This window comes from Danio rerio, chromosome 23, assembly GCF_049306965.1.
Source record: "Danio rerio strain Tuebingen ecotype United States chromosome 23, GRCz12tu, whole genome shotgun sequence".
Taxonomy (NCBI): domain Eukaryota; kingdom Metazoa; phylum Chordata; class Actinopteri; order Cypriniformes; family Danionidae; genus Danio; species Danio rerio.
In genome coordinates this window covers 45971486-45993374 of record NC_133198.1, presented here as the reverse complement: position 1 = coordinate 45993374, position 21889 = coordinate 45971486, and the positions used below count along the sequence as shown (strand labels likewise).

The 21889-nt window shown below is 39.3% G+C and overlaps 1 long non-coding RNA gene across 4 annotated transcripts in view; it reads right to left on the bottom strand.

Annotated features, from left to right (window-relative positions):
- Positions 1-21889, bottom strand: part of LOC141380562 (uncharacterized) — a 63801-nt gene that overhangs the window by 18413 nt on the left and 23499 nt on the right. For 2 of the 4 annotated variants that reach the window (XR_012398772.1, XR_012398770.1), the window contains exons 4-5: positions 10153-10230; positions 9348-9525 (exon numbers count right to left, since the gene is read on the bottom strand). This is a non-coding gene — a long non-coding RNA (uncharacterized lncRNA). Of the gene's footprint in view, positions 1-7527; positions 9526-10152; positions 10231-21889 lie in introns of those variants that run through there. The other 2 variants (XR_012398771.1, XR_012398768.1) reach the window with 2 other exon arrangements.

Genomic DNA, 21889 nt, shown 5'->3' with positions numbered 1-21889 from the left:
GAGAGAGAGAGAGAGAGAGAGACAGCGTTGGAAATGCATTACAGAGGTATTGATCACAGTGACACGACTATCAGCGGTGACTTCCACAGAAAAGGTCACACGGCTTGAGCCCGTCTGCCTGATTCTGAGAGAAAACAGGAGAATAAGATGGGGAGCAAAGGGGGATTGAGATATTTAGCAGATAAATAATAGCTTCTTAATTTTTAATGAGACCTATTATGCAAAAATCACTTTCATAAAGAGTTGTGTGGCAACGGTGTGTGAAAATAGCCAGCCTCTAATGGTTCAAATTAATTAATTCAATTTTATCTAATCATACTTGATAAAAACAGTCTGCAGAAACACTTTGATTGACATTCTCCCTTTGTGAGTGTTATCAGAGGGGTAAAGCCCCAACCATTATTGACCATTTTTCCCTTATTAACATAAACAGCCCTGAGTGAGAAGCAGCCGACCGCCATTAGAGTTTTCACCTGCTGAAGAGAAGGGCTGTTTCTCGATATATGTTCTTCAGCAATCTTGTGTCCTCGTGTTCTTGTGTAACGTCCAACACAAGGCAAGGCAAGGCAAGGCAAGGCAAGTTTATTTATATAGCACATTTCATACACAATGGCAATTCAAAGTGCTTTACATAAACAAGAATAAAAGAAACAAGTAAAATAAAAATAAAAACAAATAATAAAAATGCATAAAAACAAAACAAAACATAAAAACAGGTAAAATGTGATATGAAAGAATGAAGAAGAAGAGAAAAACATGATAGTGCAATCTGTCGGACGCAGCACAGTGCTCATTCAGTAAAGGCACAGCTAAACAGATGTGTTTTCAGTCTTGATTTGAATGTGCCTAATGTTGGAGCACATCTGATCATTTCTGGAAGCTGATTCCAGCAGCGAGGGGCATAGTGGCTAAAAGCCGATTCACCCTGCTTTGACTGAACTCTTGGAACTTCTAGTTTATATGATCCTAAAGATCTGAGTGATCTGTTAGGTTTGTATTCAGTGAGCATATCTGTAATGTATTGAGCTCCTAGGCCATTTAGTGATTTATAGACCAGTAATAATACTTTAAAATCTATTCTGAATGTAACTGGCAGCCAGTGTAAAGACCTGAGGACAGGTGTGATGTGCTCTGATTTTCTGGTTCTGGTTAGAATTCTGGCTGCAGCGTTCTGGATGAGCTGTAACTGTCTGACTGTCTTTTTAGGAAGACCAGTGAGGAGTCCATTACAGTAATCCACCCTGCTGCTGATAAAAGCATGAACAAGTTTTTCTAAATCTTCACTAGAAACAAAGCATCTGATTCTTGCTATGTTTTTGAGATGATAGTATGCTGATTTACTGACTGCTTTGACATGACTGTTGAAACTCAGATCTGACTCCAGAGTCACACCAAGATTCTTGACCTTATTTTTTGTCATTTGACCTTTAGTGCCAAGGTACGCATTTACCTTGAGAACCTCATCTTTGTTTCCAAACACAATAATTTCAGTTTTCTCTTTGTTTAACTGAAGAAAGTTTTGGCACATCCAATTGCTCATTTCATCAATGCATTGGCAGAGGGTGTCAATGGGGCTGTAGTCATTAGGCTGTAAGGCTAGGTAGATCTGAGTGTCATCAGCATAGCTGTGGTAGGAGATTTGGTTCTTTCTCATTATTTGGCTTAGAGGGAGCATGTAAAGGTTGAACAGCAGAGGTGCCAGAATCGAGCCTTGTGGGACTCCACACGTCATGGGTGTCCACCTCGACCTATGGTCACCTATACTGACATGGTAACCTCTACCTTCTAGGTAAGATCTAAACCATTTGAGGACCGTGCCAGATAGCCCAACCCAGTTTTCCAGCCTATCCAGAAGTATGCTGTGATCGACAGTGTCAAATGCAGCACTGAGATCCAACAATAGCAGCACTGTTATTTTACCTGAATCTGTATTTAGGCGTATATCATTGATTATCTTTATAAGAGCGCTCTCTGTACTGTGATGTGCTCTGAACCCCGATTGAAAATTGTCTAAACACCCCCTGAAGTTTAAGAACTTGTTAACCTGGTTAAAAACAACTTTTTCAATGATTTTGCCAATGAAAGGGAGATTTGAGATTGGCCTGTAATTGCTCAATAGGGTGTTATCCAGGTTGCTCTTCTTCAAGAGGGGTTTAACAACTGCAGTTTTAAGTGAGGTTGGAAAAATCCCTGATAGAAGTGAAGCATTTACCACTTTTAGAAGATCCATTTCTAAACAGGTAAACACCGATTTGAAGAATGATGTGGGAAGCGTGTCAAGACTGCAGGTTGATGTTTTCATAACTTGCACAGTCTCTTCTAAGATTTTACCGTTAATTGCCATGAAATCAGACATAATGTCTGATTTCTTAAGTTGTGGTTGAGCTTGTTTGATATCGACACAACTTGGCTGATTGGATGAGCTGATTGCCTTTCTGATATTATTGATCTTATCAGTGAAGAAATGAGCAAACTCATTACATTTGCTTTCAGAGAGGAGCTCACTTGGAATCTGACTGGGGGGGTTTGTGAGTCTCTCTATCGTTGCAAAGAGTGTACGAGCATTATTTAAGTTGCTGTTTATAAGGCTTGAAAAGAAAGTCTGTCTGGCAGTGTTTAGTTCCATATTAAAGGCATGAAGACTGTCTTTATAGATGTTATAATGGACTACTAGTTTTGTCTTTCTCCACATACGCTCAGATTTTCTGCACTGTCTTTTCATCATTTGTACTCTCGGTGACCTTGTCCAAGATCCCTTTTGCCTGCCAGTCATCTTCTTGACTTTAACAGGAGCGATGTCATTTATGACATTCTCAATTTTAGAATTGAACAAATCAAGGAGAGAATCAACAGAATCTGCAGATATACTTGGTGCTAGTGATATGGCCTTCATAAACTGCTCACTAGTGTTTTCATTTATGCATCTCTTTCTGACAGAGACAGATCTGTCTTTAATAGCTGGAGTGATCAATATATCAAAAAAGATACAGAAATGATCAGATAGTGCCACATCCTTAACAACAGTCGATGAAATGTGTAAACCCTTAGTTATAAGTAGATCAAGAGTGTGTCCACGATTGTGTGTGGGTCCTTGAACATGCTGAGTCAGATCAAAAGTGTTAAAAACAGTCATCAGTTCTTTTACAGCATTGATTTCTGGATTATCAATGTGAATATTAAAATCCCCAGCAATACTAAAATAATCAAATTCAGAGGTTACTATTGATAACAGCTCTGTAAAATCCTCAATAAAAGCTGGAGAATATTTTGGAGGTCTGTAGATAATGATCAGTAAGATGCGTGGAGCACCTTTTAGTGCTATACTCAGATATTCAAAAGACAGATAGTCACCAAATGACACTTGTTTACACTCATATACATCTTTAAACAGGGCAGCGATGCCTCCACCTCTCCTATTAGCTCTGCAAACACTCAAAAAGTCAAAGTTTAAAGGAGCTGCTTCATTCAGAACTGCTGCGCTACAACTGTCATCTAGCCAAGTTTCAGTTAAAAGCATAAAATCAAGGCAATTTGTGTTGATAAAATCATTGACTAAAAGAGACTTATTGTTGAGTGATCTGATGTTTAAAAGCGCTAACTTAACAGTTTTAGCTGTTTTTTCTATAGTAGTCTCAGATCTACATTTAATAGACACCAGATTTGAATGATTTGCTAAACGGCCTGATGAAGTCTTTGGTTTTCTGTCACTTAACACAACACATATCTGCTTAGAGAAAGCTACAGACACACTGGGTTCCTGCTTGTTCTGAAAACATTTGATAAAGACACTGTTATCTAAGCAGGTCCCCGACACACATCACAGAGAGCTCTTGTGTTCACAAGCTCATTCTGAAAACGTAGTCCCGCGGACGTTTTTGTAGACCACGGTTTTTGTAGCCGAAGGTACAAATGGCTGCATTTAATTTTTTTAAGCCAACGATACGGGGCAGTGTGACGCTGTTCCTCTTCGCGTTCACCGGCTGACTGATTACCTCCGTGTGGAGGGCTGTCCCGCCGCAACCAGTTTGTCCAGTTAGCTCGTCATGCACGTCTGCTGATTTAAGATGCAGAGAGGAGCCAACACAATCTCACGGCAATTCGTAACTTTTTCATTTAGTGGCTAACTCGTATGAATTCGTACGATCTAATTCGTACAATTTAGTACGATTTGCTTATCCCCCAATGACGGTTGGGGTTAGGGGTGGGGTCAGGTGCCACGCCTCCTTTTTAAAATCATACCATTTCGTACGACTGAACTCGTACGAATTCGTACGAATTAGCCACTAAACTGGCAAAATGTAAAATACTTACGTTTTCTCGTGAGATCAGGCTGGAAGAGCTGACCGCATTGACGGCGATGACAAGGTTTGAGTCCAGGGAAGAGCAATTCCAAAAATCATGGAAAGACAAAAACAGCATCCAAAAAATAAAGTGAACGAGTTCATAACAGGGTGAGAATGTGGTGTAATCTGAAAACTTGGTAAAAAAGCGGGTAGAAAACGGGGCGGGTCGGGCAGCGGGACAACAAATGCTAAATGTAAGCGGGAGCGTTCGGCTACGAGCTAAAACCTAGCGGGAGCGGGATTCAAAATTTAGCCCTGCGCAGATCTCTATCTCCAGGATAGTTTGGACTCCCCTGGTCTAACCCCATTACTTTGTTCATTATTTGGGTAAAACCAAAAAGTGTTACTTTGTGCCCCGCTTTCCCCTGCCTATTCTTTCCAGAACTGTCTAACACCTCCAAAAGCCATGGCATTGCATTTTTTGTTTTTCATCTTCTGAGGTGCAACTTATTTATTAGAGTAGAAAAAGACCACGGTGGCTTCTTCTACCGCACTAAACTATATTTTCCTGTCTGATATTTGGTGCCAGTGTATCCTTCGTTTATTTAGGAAGTGACGATTTTGTCTTGTACTCAATGGATGAAATCGGTGCTTTATGTTTTATGTCATATTCCAGTTTTGTGTATTTCACATCTTTAAATGGGAATACTGTTGCGTGAGTGCATGCTTGTGACCAATATAAATGAAGATGTTAGTCTCTAAGCAAGTCTTTCTCTTGAACTGCACACAGACAGTTCTCTGCTCATTCTGTGAGTCAGCGTTCTGCCTCTAATTTCCTGAGAGTGTGTGTGAGTGTGTGTATGTGAGAGAGCTTTTCACCTCGAAAAATTCCTCTGTGATCACCGTGTTACAAATCAAAGCAGACAGCAGTGCCTGCACCTATTACAGTCTCCTCATTCGCCGTAATCGTGACTCATCTCGCTTTCCTGTAAATCTTTGTCCTCTGGTTTATGTAGTGCAGTTTAAATCTCTGAAACCTGCTGGGCGTGAAGCGTCTCGTAAAACTGATGAATCTGCTTTTCATGACAGGATTGGCCAAGTCTTATCATAGCAGCTGGGAGTCTCTCCTCTCAGCAGCTCTAGGTGTTTTGGGTTTCACTTCTCTCGGGGAAAGTTTGATTTCAGAGTGCACTGAGGGATAGTTTGACCTTCACTTGGTACAGGGAGGACAAATAATGTAATTTGTGAACCTAGAGTCTTATGGTGCATGGATTTATATTTGGAAATAGACAAAGGGCTCTATTTTGACAGTCCATGCACAGAGCGCAAAACGCAGGGCGCAAACGCTTTCAGGGCATGTCAGAACGCATTTTTGCTAATTTAAGGACGGGAAAATCTGCTTTGCGCCTTGGCGCATGGTCTAACTGGGTTGAGCTTATTCTCTTAATGAGTTATAGGTGTGTTTTGAGAATAAACCAATTAGAGTCTCATCTCCCATTCCCTTTAAGAGCCAGCTGCGTCGCGCCAAGAGCGCATTCGCTATTTACAGGACGCAAAGTAAGTCTAAGTGGCAAAAATGAGCATTTCACTAGCAAACAGTTAACAGTTTTTTAACAGAAAACTGTTAAACAGAGCATCTACTGAGAGAGAATGAGAGATAATGGATCTACTTTCACATTTGCTCTTGGATAGGGAAACCTTTACGCACAGACATCAATTAGTCTATAAATAATTAATTTTGTTTGTTAAGCGCAAATATTCCTTTCAAATTTATTTCTAAATTCAGTTCTAATTTCCAGCAAACGAATAAATGAACAATAATAACAAAATATGCTCAAAAACCTGAGTTATATCCTAAAACACATGCTGTGCCCCATATGGTCTAAAAGCTGACAGGTGGGCAAATCTAAGCTTGTTTTTAATAAAACAAATATAAATATGGATATATAAAATAATACTGCTAATAATAATAAAATTATACAAAAGCAAATTGTTATGAATGAACTGAAAAAGCCTCCCGAGATGAAGAAGACATAAAAGCCATGATTTTTCATATTTATGTAGGCTAGAAAATAATATGTTTTGTAATATTTTAATCCTTTATATTTATATTCTATATATATTCTTATTATATCCTATATATATCCTTAATATTTAATTTTTTTCATATGTAAAGATATTTGCCTATTGCTCTCTTGTATGTATTAAGCAGTGTGTGAGCGAGGCGCAACTCTGCGCTGGAGTTTAGACCGGGTTAGTTTTGGTCTAATGAAAAACCTATTATAGTTTCTCAAAATAACAACGCGCCAGCGGTCCGCCTCAGAACGCCTTCCTTTTTAGACCAGAACGCCTATGGGCGCAAAAATGAGCGCTAATGCATTTGCTATTTAAACAGCGTAGCGCAACGCCTCAAAACGACTCTTGCACCAAGCTACAACTACCAAAAGACTATTGACCGCGTCTTGCGCCACATTGCGCCGGGTGTATGATAGGGCCCAAAATTGCACTTGTTTGTGTTTTTTTGCATAGTAGGTCCCCTTTAATTTCTAAATGATTTAGGCATTAAAGAAAAAGTCATTTTGACACAGTTATATGGCAACAATGTGTGAATATAGCCAGCATCTAATGGTAAAAATTAATAATTTTTTAAATAATCGCACTTAATAAAAACAGTTTTTTTGAAATTCTCCCTTTGTACATTTCATCAGAGGAAATCCCCGCCTATATCTCCCTCATTAGCATAAACAGCCCTGAGTGAGAAGCAGCAATCTGCAATTAGAGTTTTGTGCTGACACACAGGCGTTTGAAGGCGTACAAATCTCATTTAAATTTAAAGCATCAGTCACCAAAATGCAACCCAGACCAAAACATAGTCCTGTGGACATTTCTGGAGACCACAAAATATGTAGCCGGAGGTACGTATGGCTGCATTTAATTTTTAAGCGAACGCTACGGGGCGGTATGACGCTGTTTCTTTTCGCGCTTACCAGCTGACTGCTTACCTCCGTGTGGAGGGCTTTCCCGCCGCAACCAGTTTGTCCAGTTAGCTCGTCCTGTACGTCGGCAGACTTGAGATGCAGAGAGGAGCTGACCACGACGATGACCGAGTCCAGGGAAGAGCGGTTTCAGAAATCAGGTAAGACAAAAACAGAGTCCAAAAAATAAAGTGAACATGTTCATAACAGGGTGAGATTGTGGTAAAATACGAAAGTGTGGTAAAAATCAGACGAGGGCTTTTCTTTTTCTGGACGGCTTTTGTAAATCGTTGGTTGGGTTTAGGGAAGGAAGTAGGTGGGCGGGTCAATCGGTTAAATTGGTTGGGTTTAGGGAACGTGGGGGTCAGACGATTGGCCGGTCGCCCCGTCAATCCTTCAGTCAGTCAGATAGACGGTCGTTCGACAGCGGCAAGAACAGCACGCAAGAACAGCACGGGTGCGAACGGCACTCGTGAGAGACATTAGAGATATGAAAAAGCGCACACGGCGGCCTCTTGTGGGATCACAAAAACTGCAAACATACATACCTCCCAGGATGTATTTCACTGTCTCCAGAAACATCCACGGGACTACGCTTTCAAAATGAGCCTGGGTTGCCAAAATGGCACAATTAGTATCAAAGCCTAAAAGGATCAGTTTCAAAGAGTTATAAAACATTATTTTTGTGGTATTTTGAGCTGAAACTTTACACACACACTCTAGGGTAGGGGTCTCATTGTCTCATTGTCGGGGTGCCATTTTAATGACTCATTAAGCATAGAAGGGCTGCTTTAATATTCAAGCGCAACAAAAAAAGTGGCAACCTGATGTAATTGATGCACTCAGACATTCTTCCCCAGAGTATATGCAGTCAAAGCTCCTTCTTTTTGTTTCTTGTTGTACATTTTATAGGGGTAGTTTAAATTGCTATGAAAATGATACAATTTATTAATAGGCATAATAATAATTTTTATTATTATCCTCTCCCAATCGTTGCTTAACCAAAAGTTTAGCAGACAGCAGAAAGCAAATTGGGTAACTTTAGTGACTTTACTGGTAATTGTTCTTCTCAATATCTTTGTAAAACTACTTTGCAAATGGCCCACGGGCTCGCAGTTTGAGACCCCTGCTCTAGGGGGAGTTTATTTTACAAACTGTAAAAAATATAATACATTTTAAACAGTCTGAGCTGCTTGATTTTGACAAAATAGTGCTGTCATTATTTTCAAAGCAAATCACAGCACTGTATCCCAATTAAATTCATTGAAGTGAATCACAAAAAAAGTATCATCCAAATTAAATAAAAAATAAAACATATACCTGCTTGATTTTGACAGATGTTTATGTCACTATTACAAAACTCACATCATTGTATCGCAAATCTGGCTTTTCCATACAAATCTAGCCCTTTAAACTCCAAACAAAACAACTAAAACTCCTCCGCATAACCCGAAACACCTGCCTGCGTGACCGTGATCCCCAAACACCACAGAGCACTATTCAGAATTAATTGTCCGGCGAGGTAATGAGCTCTGAATGAGAAACTGTAAAATATGTGACTGTCAGCAAAACTGCAGGGACGCAGAGTTAAAAAACAGCTCTCTATACGCTCCTACAGCGCTCTCTCTTTAACCTCAGCCACTTTATTTCAGGTACAGCCATAACTCATCTATGTCTGAACTGTGTTTTATAGTCAGCTGGAAGAAATACAAGACCGAGAGAGTGAGAGAGTCAAAGATATGATGAATCTCACATTTTGTATTTTATTTTTACTATTGATTTTGAAAAATAAGTTGATTTATTTATATTACGATATATATTTGAATATACAGTATGTTCACAGCTTTAATTGTATCTAATTGATGTTAAAATAGTTATATTCACAACTGTTTTCTAGAGTTGGATTCCCGCAAGAGATCATCACTGATCAGGGCACTAATTTCACATCAAGACTGATGCAGTTACTATCCTGTATCTCAATAATTAACCCCGAAAAAGCCAAAGCAAATCAAACACTACCAGATTAGTATTGTATAAATACAGCACAACAACATACAAAAGAGAGAGATCAACTTAGCACGTCATTTACCTGTTCTGTAGTGATTTGCTCTGCTGTAGTTTGAAGCTTATGCTGAAAAAATGCTGTTTTTTATCCACTAAGGACTTATTTTTTATGCAGTCTCTGTCGCCATCTTGTGGGGGAACGTCAATCATCTTTGTTTTGCTCAGTATGACAGGCTGATAGCCGCCGCTGCCGCATTGGATCTCTGAAAATATAAATATTTAATATAAGCACTTTATAAGTCTTTATAAATACACTGCATAGATACAATCTAAACCAGTGGTTCTCAAAATGGGGGTCGGGATCCCCCGAGGGTTCGCGTGACAAAGAAGGGGGGTCGCCTGGTGATTTCCAAAAATATATTTATTTTTTTCAAACCATAAGAATTACCATAAATTATCCATAACCTACTGAAATTTTTCAAAAAAAATTTTTTTTTAGTTACTATATACTTTATAGTTACTATATAGTTACTATAGTAGCTTATAGTTACTAGTTCTATTGGATTGTGACCCCTGGGGTAATTACATTATATTTAAGACACAGCAATATCGTCAGATGCAGCAGATTGATTTTATAACAACAGGTTAAACTTTGTGGCCCATTTACAGCACTGATATACATAAAAAATTAAAAGAAGAATAGAGTTGGGTTTATTAGTGTGTGTGTGTGTGTGTGTGTGTGTGTGTGTGTGGGCACTATTGCATTTATAACCACTGTATTTATAACCACCTCAGAGAATATTGGGGGTCGCGAGTCACTGGCATTGTCATTTTGGGGGTCGCAGGCTGAAAAGTTTGGGAACTCCTGATCTAAACAACTACATTCTCACCTATAAAAGCCTCAATGGTACATTATGTTGTCCAACAGCTGCAATATTTGTCAAACTGTAGTCCTCTGCTTGCCATTCCTGTGGGTGGAGTAATACACAAGAGTGAAATTTTTTCCCTTATTAATGTACACACAGCACCCCAGCACAGAATTGTTGACATTTTTGCAGATTTATTCAAAAAGAAAAACTGAAATATCACATGGTTCAAACTTTTCAACCTCTCAAGCAGGTTGGATGGGAAGTGACGGTGTACAGCCAGGCATTTTCAGATCTCTCCAGAGATGTTCAATAGGATTTAGGTCTAAGCTCTGGCTGGGCCACTCAAGGACATCCACTGAGTTGTTGTGAAGCCACTCCATTGATATTTTGCCGGTGTGCTTTGGGTCATTGTCCTGCTGGAAGATGAAAAGTCACCCCAGTCTGAGGTCAAGAGCACTCGGAAGCAGGTTTTCACTCAGGATGTCTCTGTACATTGCTGCATTCATCTTTCCCTCTATCTTGACTAGTCTATCAGTTCCTGCTGCTGAAAAACATCCCCACGCATGATGCTGCCACCACTGAGAGTCCTTCAGATGCCTATTGGCAAATTCCAGCCGGGGAGTGTCTTCCGTCTGGCCACTCTACCATACAAGCCTGATTGGTGAATTGCTGCACAGATGGTTGTCCTTCTGTAAGGTTCTCCTCTCTCCAAAGAAGAACGCTGGAGCTCAGACAGAGTGACCATCGGGTTACTGATCACCTCCCTGACTAAGGTCCTTCTCCCCCGCCAGCTTTAGGAAGAGTCCTGGCAGTGGCGTAGCGCAAAATGCGGGTGCCCCCCCTGCAGGGATCACTGACGGGGCCCCCTGGGGAGGGGGGGGGGGGGGAATCACAAACTAAGGGGATGGGGAGAGTCGGAGCGACGACGCGAGGAAGTGATCATAAATTGAGGAGCGGGAAAGGGGGGCAGGGTGGAGCCACGACGCGGGGTAGCGTTCACAAACAAGTGGCGAGAGCGTCAAAGTAGCCGGAAGTCATTCTTTTTTAATGAGAACCGGCGCCGAGGAGCAGCGCGGCGGTGTCTTCTCCGGTGTGGGCGTCGAGGAACACTTGAAATCAAGTCAACTTTATGGTAATGAGCTATGACGCGGTTCGGCGGCAAGCAATCAGAATGAAGTAGTCCACCGTTTGAGAGGAGTTCAGAAAACACAGACCTGTGAACTTTGGTTCCGACCACAGTTGTTCCCAGGGGTTTGATTATTGCAGTTGCCGGATTTTCAATTATTGAAAATCGCAACAACGCGGGGCGGAGTCCTGGTGGTTCAAACATCTTCCACTGATGGATGATGAAGGCTGCTGTGCTCATTGTAACTTTCAGAGCAGCAGAAATTCTTCTGTAGCCTTCCCCAGCCTTGTGCCTTGAGACAATCCTGTCTCGGAGGTCTACGGACAATTCCTTTGTCTTCATGCTTAGTTTGTGTGCTTTGACTTGCACTGTCAAACCTAGGACCTTACATAGACAGGTGTATGCCTTTTCAAACCATGCCCAATCAACTGAATTGACCACATGTGATCAATTAAGATCCAATTAAGCTGCTGAAACATCTCAAGAATTCTCAGTGGAAACAGAATGTACTTTCTTAAAATTAGTCGTAGCTTCATGTCTAACATTTTCATGAATACAGACAAAAAAGAAAAAAAAGAAAAAAAGCTTTATAGCTATGTGTATACACAAATGTGTATTTGTTTTAGGCTCGAAGTCTATATAATTACAAATCAGGCCTCTCCAAACCAGCACCACAGAAATGACACTCACACGCTGATAAAGATGACACAATGACAGATTGTATACGCTCATGAATATTCATGACATTAGGGTCAGACACCTCAGAGTACTGCTGGAATGAGACGACACAAACACACACACACTTAATTCCCTCTGGAAAGATCCGGACCACAGTGATAGTAAAAACACGTCCATTTCCAAGCTCCTGTTCTGCATTTTGATTGGTCACTGAGTAATTTGAATTATAATGAGCCTGGTTATTAGTCCATCAGTCGCACGCTTTCAAAAGGAAGTCATGATTACACGAACTGCTGAATGAAATGGCTTTATAACATTACACAAGCACATGCATTCCAGTCAATGCATTTAAATCACATGCAATTTCACACAGGCATATGGGGTAATGTTTGTGTTATTAATGCTGTAGTGTGCATGTAAATGAGTAATTCAGGCAAAAAAAAAAAAATCCCATGATAATTTATTCAGCTTTATGTCATTCTAAATAAAGAAAGGCTACTCTTAAGGTTAAAGAGAAAATTCAGGATTAAACATCAGATTTATGTAAATTCATAAATAAATGGTTCATTCTGATTGGTTGATGAGTATATGTGGTTATTTTCAGAAAGAAATGCACAGCTGAAGTAGTTCCATTCAGACCTGAAATTGTGTTACAGTTCCAGTGTACAGAGATTAACTTGAAAATACAGTTGTATTATTGCAATATATATGTCGACTGTCATTTTAATCGCATCTAATGGATGTTAAAATGGTTATATATTCAGAATACTGTTTTTAAATATTACAATTTAAATTAACAAATCAATAATGACATGTTTACTAAACAGATGTGGATTAGAGCATATGAATATATTTAAATAATACACTTGCATTTTAAAATATGAATTGACACATACTATAAAAACATTATCTATCTATCTATCTATCTATCTATCTATCTATCTATCTATCTATCTATCTATCTATCTATCTATCTATCTATCTATCTATCTGTCCGTCCGTTCGTCTATCTATCTATCTATCTATCTATCTATCTATCTATCTATCTATCTATCTATCTATCTATCTATCTATCTATCTGTCTGTCTGTCTGTCTGTCTGTCTGTCTGTCTGTCTGTCCGTCCGTTCGTCTATCTATCTATCTATCTATCTATCTATCTATCTATCTATCTATCTATCTATCTATCTATCTATCTATCTATCTATCTATCTGTCTGTCTGTCTGTCTGTCTGTCTGTCCGTCCGTTCGTCTATCTATCTATCTATCTATCTATCTATCTATCTATCTATCTATCTATCTATCTATCTATCTATCTTTCTATCTGTCCGTCCGTTCGTCTATGTATCTATCTATCTATCTATCTATCTATCTATCTATCTATCTATCTATCTATCTATCTATCTATCTATCTATCTATCTATCTATCTATCTATCATCTATCTATCTATCTATCTATCTATCTTTCTATCTGTCCGTCCGTTCGTCTATGTATCTATCTATCTATCTATCTATCTATCTATCTATCTATCTATCTATCTATCTATCTATCTATCTATCTATCTGTCTGTCTATCGTTCTATTTGTCTATCTATCGCTCTTTTTATCGCTCTATCTATCTATCTATCTATCTATCTATCTATCTATCTATCTATCTATCTATCTATCTATCTATCTATCTATCTGGCTGGCTGTCTGTCTGTCTGTCTGTCTGTCTGTCTGTCTGTCTGTCTGTCCGTCCGTTCGTCTATCTATCTATCTATCTATCTATCTATCTATCTATCTATCTATCTATCTATCTATCTATCTATCTATCTATCTATCTATCTATCTATCTTTCTATCTGTCCGTCCGTTCGTCTATGTATCTATCTATCTATCTATCTATCTATCTATCTATCTATCTATCTATCTATCTATCTATCTATCTATCTATCTATCTATCTATCTATCTGTCTGTCTATCGTTCTATTTGTCTATCTATCGCTCTTTTTATCGCTCTATCTATCTATCTATCTATCTATCTATCTATCTATCTATCTATCTATCTATCTATCTATCTATCTATCTATCTATCTGTGTCTGTCTGTCTGTCGTTCGATTTGTCTATCTATCGCTCTATCTATCACTCTATTGCTCTATCTATCTATCTATCTATCTATCTATCTATCTATCTATCTATCTATCTATCTATCTATCTGTCTGTCTGTCGTTCTATTTGTCTATCTATCGCTCTATCATTCTATCACTCTATCTATCTATCTATCTATCTATCTATCTATCTATCTATCTATCTATCTATCTATCTATCTATCTATCTATCTATCTGTCGTTCTATTTGTCTATCTATCGCTCTTTATCGCTCTTTTTATCGCTCTTTTTATTGCTCTATCTATCTATCTATCTATCTATCTATCTATCTATCTATCTATCTATCTATCTATCTATCTATCTATCTATCTATCTATCTGTGTCTGTCTGTCGTTCTATTTGTCTATCTATCGCTCTTTATCACTCTTTTTATCGCTCTATCTATCACTCTATTGCTCTATCTATCTATCTATCTATCTATCTATCTATCTATCTATCTATCTATCTATCTATCTATCTATCTATCTGTCCGTCCGTTCGTCTATCTATCTATCTATCTATCTATCTATCTATCTATCTATCTATCTATCTATCTGTCTGTCTGTCTGTCTGTCTGTCTGTCTGTCTGTCTGTCTGTCTGTCTGTCTGTCTGTCTGTCCGTCCGTTCGTCTATCTATCTATCTATCTATCTATCTATCTATCTATCTATCTATCTATCTATCTATCTATCTATCTATCTATCTATCTATCTATCTATCTATCTATCTTTCTATCTGTCCGTCCGTTCGTCTATGTATCTATCTATCTATCTATCTATCTATCTATCTATCTATCTATCTATCTATCTATCTATCTATCTATCTATCTATCTATCTATCTATCTATCTATCTGTCTGTCTATCGTTCTATTTGTCTATCTATCGCTCTTTTTATCGCTCTATCTATCTATCTATCTATCTATCTATCTATCTATCTATCTATCTATCTATCTATCTATCTATCTATCTATCTATCTATCTGGCTGGCTGTCTGTCTGTCTGTCTGTCTGTCTGTCTGTCTGTCTGTCCGTCCGTTCGTCTATCTATCTATCTATCTATCTATCTATCTATCTATCTATCTATCTATCTATCTATCTTTCTATCTGTCCGTCCGTTCGTCTATGTATCTATCTATCTATCTATCTATCTATCTATCTATCTATCTATCTATCTATCTATCTATCTATCTATCTATCTGTCTGTCTATCGTTCTATTTGTCTATCTATCGCTCTTTTTATCGCTCTATCTATCTATCTATCTATCTATCTATCTATCTATCTATCTATCTATCTATCTATCTATCTATCTGGCTGGCTGTCTGTCTGTCTGTCTGTCTGTCTGTCTGTCTGTCCGTCCGTTCGTCTATCTATCTATCTATCTATCTATCTATCTATCTATCTATCTATCTATCTATCTATCTATCTATCTATCTATCTATCTATCTATCTATCTATCTATCTATCTATCTATCTTTCTATCTGTCCGTCCGTTCGTCTATGTATCTATCTATCTATCTATCTATCTATCTATCTATCTATCTATCTATCTATCTATCTATCTATCTATCTATCTATCTATCTGTCTGTCTATCGTTCTATTTGTCTATCTATCGCTCTTTTTATCGCTCTATCTATCTATCTATCTATCTATCTATCTATCTATCTATCTATCTATCTATCTATCTATCTGTGTCTGTCTGTCTGTCGTTCTATTTGTCTATCTATCGCTCTATCTATCACTCTATTGCTCTATCTATCTATCTATCTATCTATCTATCTATCTATCTATCTATCTATCTATCTATCTATCTATCTATCTGGCTGGCTGTCTGTCTGTCTGTCTGTCTGTCTGTCTGTCTATCTATCGTTCTATTTATCTATCGCTCCATCCATCCATCCATCTACTGACAGAGATAACACGTGCTATTTTGCGCTTTTAAAAATATGAATGATGCTCATCCCGTGCTGCAAAAGTTACATTACAGCTCATGCTTTTAGTCATTTTCACATGGACCTGAGTTTTGCAGAGGCAAAGAGTTTTCACATCTGTACAACTGGAAAGGGGGCGGTACGTGAGGAAATAATCGTTCATCTCGATTAATGGTTTTTCATAATCGTTAAATGCCAAAATCGAAATCGGATTTTCGATTAATTGCACAGCCCTACTTTTGGGGAAATCTTCTCATTCACCACCAGTCTGCAGCATCCACCTGGATGACATGACATCAGCCATATTGCACCAGACCACACACCAGTTGATAGGTGATTAAGCCAATTATGATATGGGGATGGTTAGAAGGCCATAATGGACAGGAATTTGGCCAGGATGCCGAGTCAAATCCCTACTCTTCTAAGAACATCCTGCCATTTTTAATGAGCACAGAGAGTCAGGACCTCGGTTTAACATCTCACTGAGCAGTATAGAGTTCTTATCAATACACTGGGGCGTTAGGACCCACACAGACCACAGGTTGAGCGCCGCCTGCTGGTCTCACTAACACAACTTCCAGCAGCAACCTAGTGGTCTCCTATCCGGGTAGTGACCGGGCACAGCCTTGCTTAGGGCAGGCGACCATGTGAGGGTTGCAGAGAGCTAGCTGCGGGCAGTTAGTTTGGAGACCTAGCCGACAGACCGAATAAATGCTTTTGGAGTGACTTTGTGCGTTACAACTGTGAATTATCATGCTCAAACAGCAACATAACAGGAAGCTGAAAGTGAATGGTTTGAATATTCACGTCAACAGGACAAACAGGTCATATTTGCTGGACCCCATATCAACCTTTACCAGAGCTAAACACGGAGAAAGATAGTGTGAGATAATGCTGGTGCAGAGCTCTAGTGGAGATGTGTGGTAAACAGAGAGAGAGAGAGTGTGTGTGTGTGTGTGTATGTGTGTGTGTATGTGTGTGTGCTGAATGCAGATGAGGGCGCTGATCATTTGTGTGGAGCAGATAAAGCTCTCAGTGACTGTGGCATTTAAGCAGGTCAAGAGCACTGACCTCAACTGCCTAAGACGAGATGAGAAACACACACACACACACACACAAATACACAGTCTCTTATACACACACTCTGACCATATACACTCTCTCACTCTCATACACATACATATATACACAATCTTAACATACAAACACACACACACACCCTCTTTCTCATGTACATACACACACTCTAACCATACACACACACTTTCTCTCTGTTTCTCACTTTCATACACTCTCAGCATACACATGCATGCACACACACTCTTTCCCTCAACCTCTTACATGTACCTACATACACACTCTTACCACACACATACTACACATGTGCGCACACCAATACCATGGACGTCAATGGGTGGCACATATCAGTTGTCATTTCTGTGTGGAGTTTGCTTGTTCTTCCCGTGTTGGTGTGAGTTTCCTCCGATTTCCCTCACAGTGCATGCGCTATAGATGAATTGGATGATCTAAACTGGCCGTAGTGTATGAGTGTGTGTGTGTGAATGTGAGAGTGTATGGGTGTTTTTCAAATCTGGGTTGCAGCAGGAAGGGCTAAAACATATGCTGGAATAGGAACTAAGCTGAACGAAAGGATGTCAGTGATTGTTTTTGACCCAGCATTCTTCAAACTATCTTCCTTTGTGCTTGACAGCAACTCAAACAGGTGGAGGATCACAGAACGGTCAGTTTAGCGTGAACTAACCCTTTATAATTTAAGCAAACCATCTAAAGGTTTTCCACAGCCTTTGCTGATTTGGCCACAGACTGAACCCTGCAAAAAAAATCCAGCTTAAACCAGCCTAGGCTGGTTGGCTGGTTTTAGCTGGTCGACCAGGCATGTTTTAGAGGGGTTTTGGCCATTTCCAGGCTGGTTTCCAGCCATTTCCAGCCTGGTCTTAGCTGGTCAGGCTGGAAAATGACCATCTAAATCCAGCTTGACCAGCCTGGTTTTAGCTGGACATAGCTGGTTTTGGCTGGGCTCCCAGCCTGCTAGGCTGGTCAAGCTGGTTTTAGCTGGTCATCTCCCAGCCTAACCAGCTAAGACCAGGCTGGAAATGGCTGGAAACCAGCCTGGAAAAGGCCAAAACCCCTCTAAAACCAGCCTGGTTGACCAGCTAAAACCAGCCAACCAGCCTTGGCTGGTTTAAGCTGGATTTGTCAGCAGGGAAGTGTGTGTGTGTGTTTGCCCACAGTGATTATAAGCGCAGTGTGTTGATGATCTGATGTACAGTATGAACAGATCTGACACCCCCGGAAGCCCCCCGTGAGACTCATTGGAGCTGCATCTGCCGGCCTCACGCCTCATTGGCTTGATAGAATACTAATAAAAACCATATGACGACGGCATACCAAGTACACCATTAATATTCAGAAATATTCCGGCGCGGCATGTGGCGGAGACCTGTTGAAGAGCAGGACTGACAGCTCTGTCTGTGTGGCAGCGAAAAGACGTCCTTATTAACCTTTATTACAGCAGACTTAAACACACAAACACACACTGCACTTCATTACTGTACTGTTTTTGTGACTGTGATGTTAGACATTTTATAGAAATATGATGGGCTGTAATGACCCAACGTTGGCTCAAATATGGACAAAAGCAACTGGGTTTTAAAAGTGTCATTTAAATTGAACTAAATTTAAAAAATAAACAAATAACCCAATGCTGGGTTTGTTCGAATTTGACCCAAAGTTGGGTTGAATAAATCACATTTTTTGTTAGATTAATTAAACTTTTTACCTGAGATAAAATTTTCTTTTGTTGCACAAACAAACACACACACACTTGCACAAACACACACATATACATAAAGAGAGATACACTTGCACACAGACATACACTTGAACAGACACACAAAAAAACATACACACAGACATACACTGGCACACGCACACAGACACACACATACAGACATACACACAGACACACACATACACACTGACAAACACACACAAACATAAACTTGCACACACACACACACATAGACAAACACACATACAGACTTACACACAAACACGCACACATAGACATAAACTTGCACACACACACAAACACACATAAACATTAACTTGCGCACACACAAACACACACACAGACAAACACACATACAGATGTACACACATGCACAAATAGACATAAACTTGCACACACATAGACAAACACACAATCAGACTTACACATACACACAAACACACATACAGACTTACACACATGCACAGACATAAACTTGCACACACACATAGACAAACACACATACAGACTTACACACAAACACACAGACATAAACTTGCGCGCACACACACACACACACACACACACACACACACACACAGACAAACACACATACAGACTTACACACATGCACAAATAGACATAAACTTGCACACACACATAGACAAACACACATACAGACTTACACACAGACAAACACACATAGACATAAACTTGCGCACACACACACACACACACACAGACAAACACACATACAGACTTACACACAGACAAACACACATAGACATAAACTTGCGCACACACACACACACAGACAAACACACATACAGACTTACACACAGACAAACACACATAGACATAAACTTGTGCGCGCACACACACACAAACAAACACAAACACACACACACACACACACACACACATACATACAGACTTACACACATACATGCAGACACACACACATACAGACATACACTTGCACAAGCACACACATAGACAAACACACATACAGATTTACACACAAACACACACACACATATTTCAGCATATGTTTTACACAGCAAATTCCCTTCCAGTCGCAACCCAGTACTGTAAAACACCCATAGACTCACACATTCACACATACACACACACACACACACACACAAACACACACACACTACGGTCAAATTAGTTAATCCAATTCCCCTATAGCGCAAGTGTTTGGACTGTGGGGGAAACCGGACCACCCGTAGGAAACCCACGCCAACACGGGGAGAACATGCACACTCCACACAGAAATGCCAACTGGACTCAAACCAGCGGCCTTCTTGCTGTGAGGCGACAGTGCTAACCACTAAGCCACCGTGCCACTCAATACTTTTCATTCAACCATTTCGTGAAAGATTGTAAATCGAAACGAGTCACTACTAAGGCTCACGATGGCGATCTCTCATGTAAACTCCTGTACGTTTCTTTTCCAGCATAACGAGAGCAGAAGCTTCATACCTAGAGAGTCGACCTAGATATGAGCATAATGAATAATTTGGGTGGCTTTTTATTTGCATAGCCCACTGCTTTCCACAAAATACATCTGCATATGAACACATCAGACATTTTCACATCATTAGAGGAGCAATAAGCATGTTTTTGTTTGTTCAGATCAACGATTAGGCTTCAGTAAATGTAGTTCTGTTTTTTTCCTCTGTTGTAAATCTATGGTATTTTTTGCACCTGTTTTAGATCCGCCATTGCTTATCCACTTAAACTCTGCTGCTATTTGGGGATTTCCGCCTGGATTTTGCCTACCCAAATTTAAAAGCTTCCTAAATCCACATGCAGAGGTGTAAATGCAAAAATTTGGTATAATTTTAAAGAAAACCCTTTGAATTTTCATAAAACACTATTGAAAGTGTTTAAAATAACTGTATATGTCGTCTGTGTTATAATAAACACCTAAAAAAGAGGTGCTTTTTGTATTTTTTTTTATAAACTCAAATTTGAAAGTGTACCTTTTAGGTTCTGTGAGGTCTAGCGTGCTGTAATTAATTTTGGTGGTTCCTGCACATGTCTGTAATCATAGGAAAAAAGAAAAATGCATCTACCATAATCTATGCAAAAGTTATTGAATTCCAACTGATGAGAGGTGCTGTACAAGCCACAGAGACCGATCCTTGTTTACATATTTCACTACTCTTTTGTTTGATCAAACATAATTCACTGTGTTTGGACCACATCAGACATATAAAAGGATTACTTATGCACATCACCTCAAAAACAGAGGAGAACGGCCTTGAAGCGAACAGCATAAGGTAAGAGATGACAGCTGTCTGTGCTATCTGGGGCTGCTTATTGATCATGAATGTATTGTTTTCACTTCTGCGCCATGGAAACACTGCAATTCATTCAACAACTGTTTGGCATATGAACATAATTCAGTAAAAAGAATGCTAGAACTGTATGAGCACCGCTTTCATTTGAGCTGTAACTTCTACATGCGTCATATAAAAAAATATGAACATGAACCAATGTAAAATACCTAGCTCGGGTATCCAAAATACTGTGTATTTAAGTGTAAATAACTTTTATACTGTAGAATAAAAACTAAAGTGATGCATATGTGCATAAAATATATATTCTACACTTTTAAACGACACCACTTACGGGGGTCTGGTGCAACGCTAGCCCTTTAAATCTGAAAGCGAAAGTCGATGACGTCACGGACCCGGTACCGGGTCCGCAGAGTTTAAGTGGTTAAAGACTACAACAGCCCATCTGTCCAGAAAAAAAAAACAACTTTTTTGTGATTTGAGAATTTTTGGGTGCCCAAAAGCTCAGGCTAAAACACAAGACCAACCCAATGCAAAGTCAAAGGTTTAAGTCCCAGAGAATTTTATAACATTTATGTCGGACAAATGCTTTGAATGAAGTCACGTTGGATGAAAATGTCTCTGGAATGCATGACTGTACATTTTTTATACTTGATTTTGATGTTTAAAAGTTAACAATTAGACTAATTTTCTCCTATTTACTCAGCGAACACATGTTTGGCTACCTTGTCAGTAAATGCATCTTAAATGTTCAAAATAACATTTCTTTTTGGTTATGTCAAAATTACAGCAACACTGC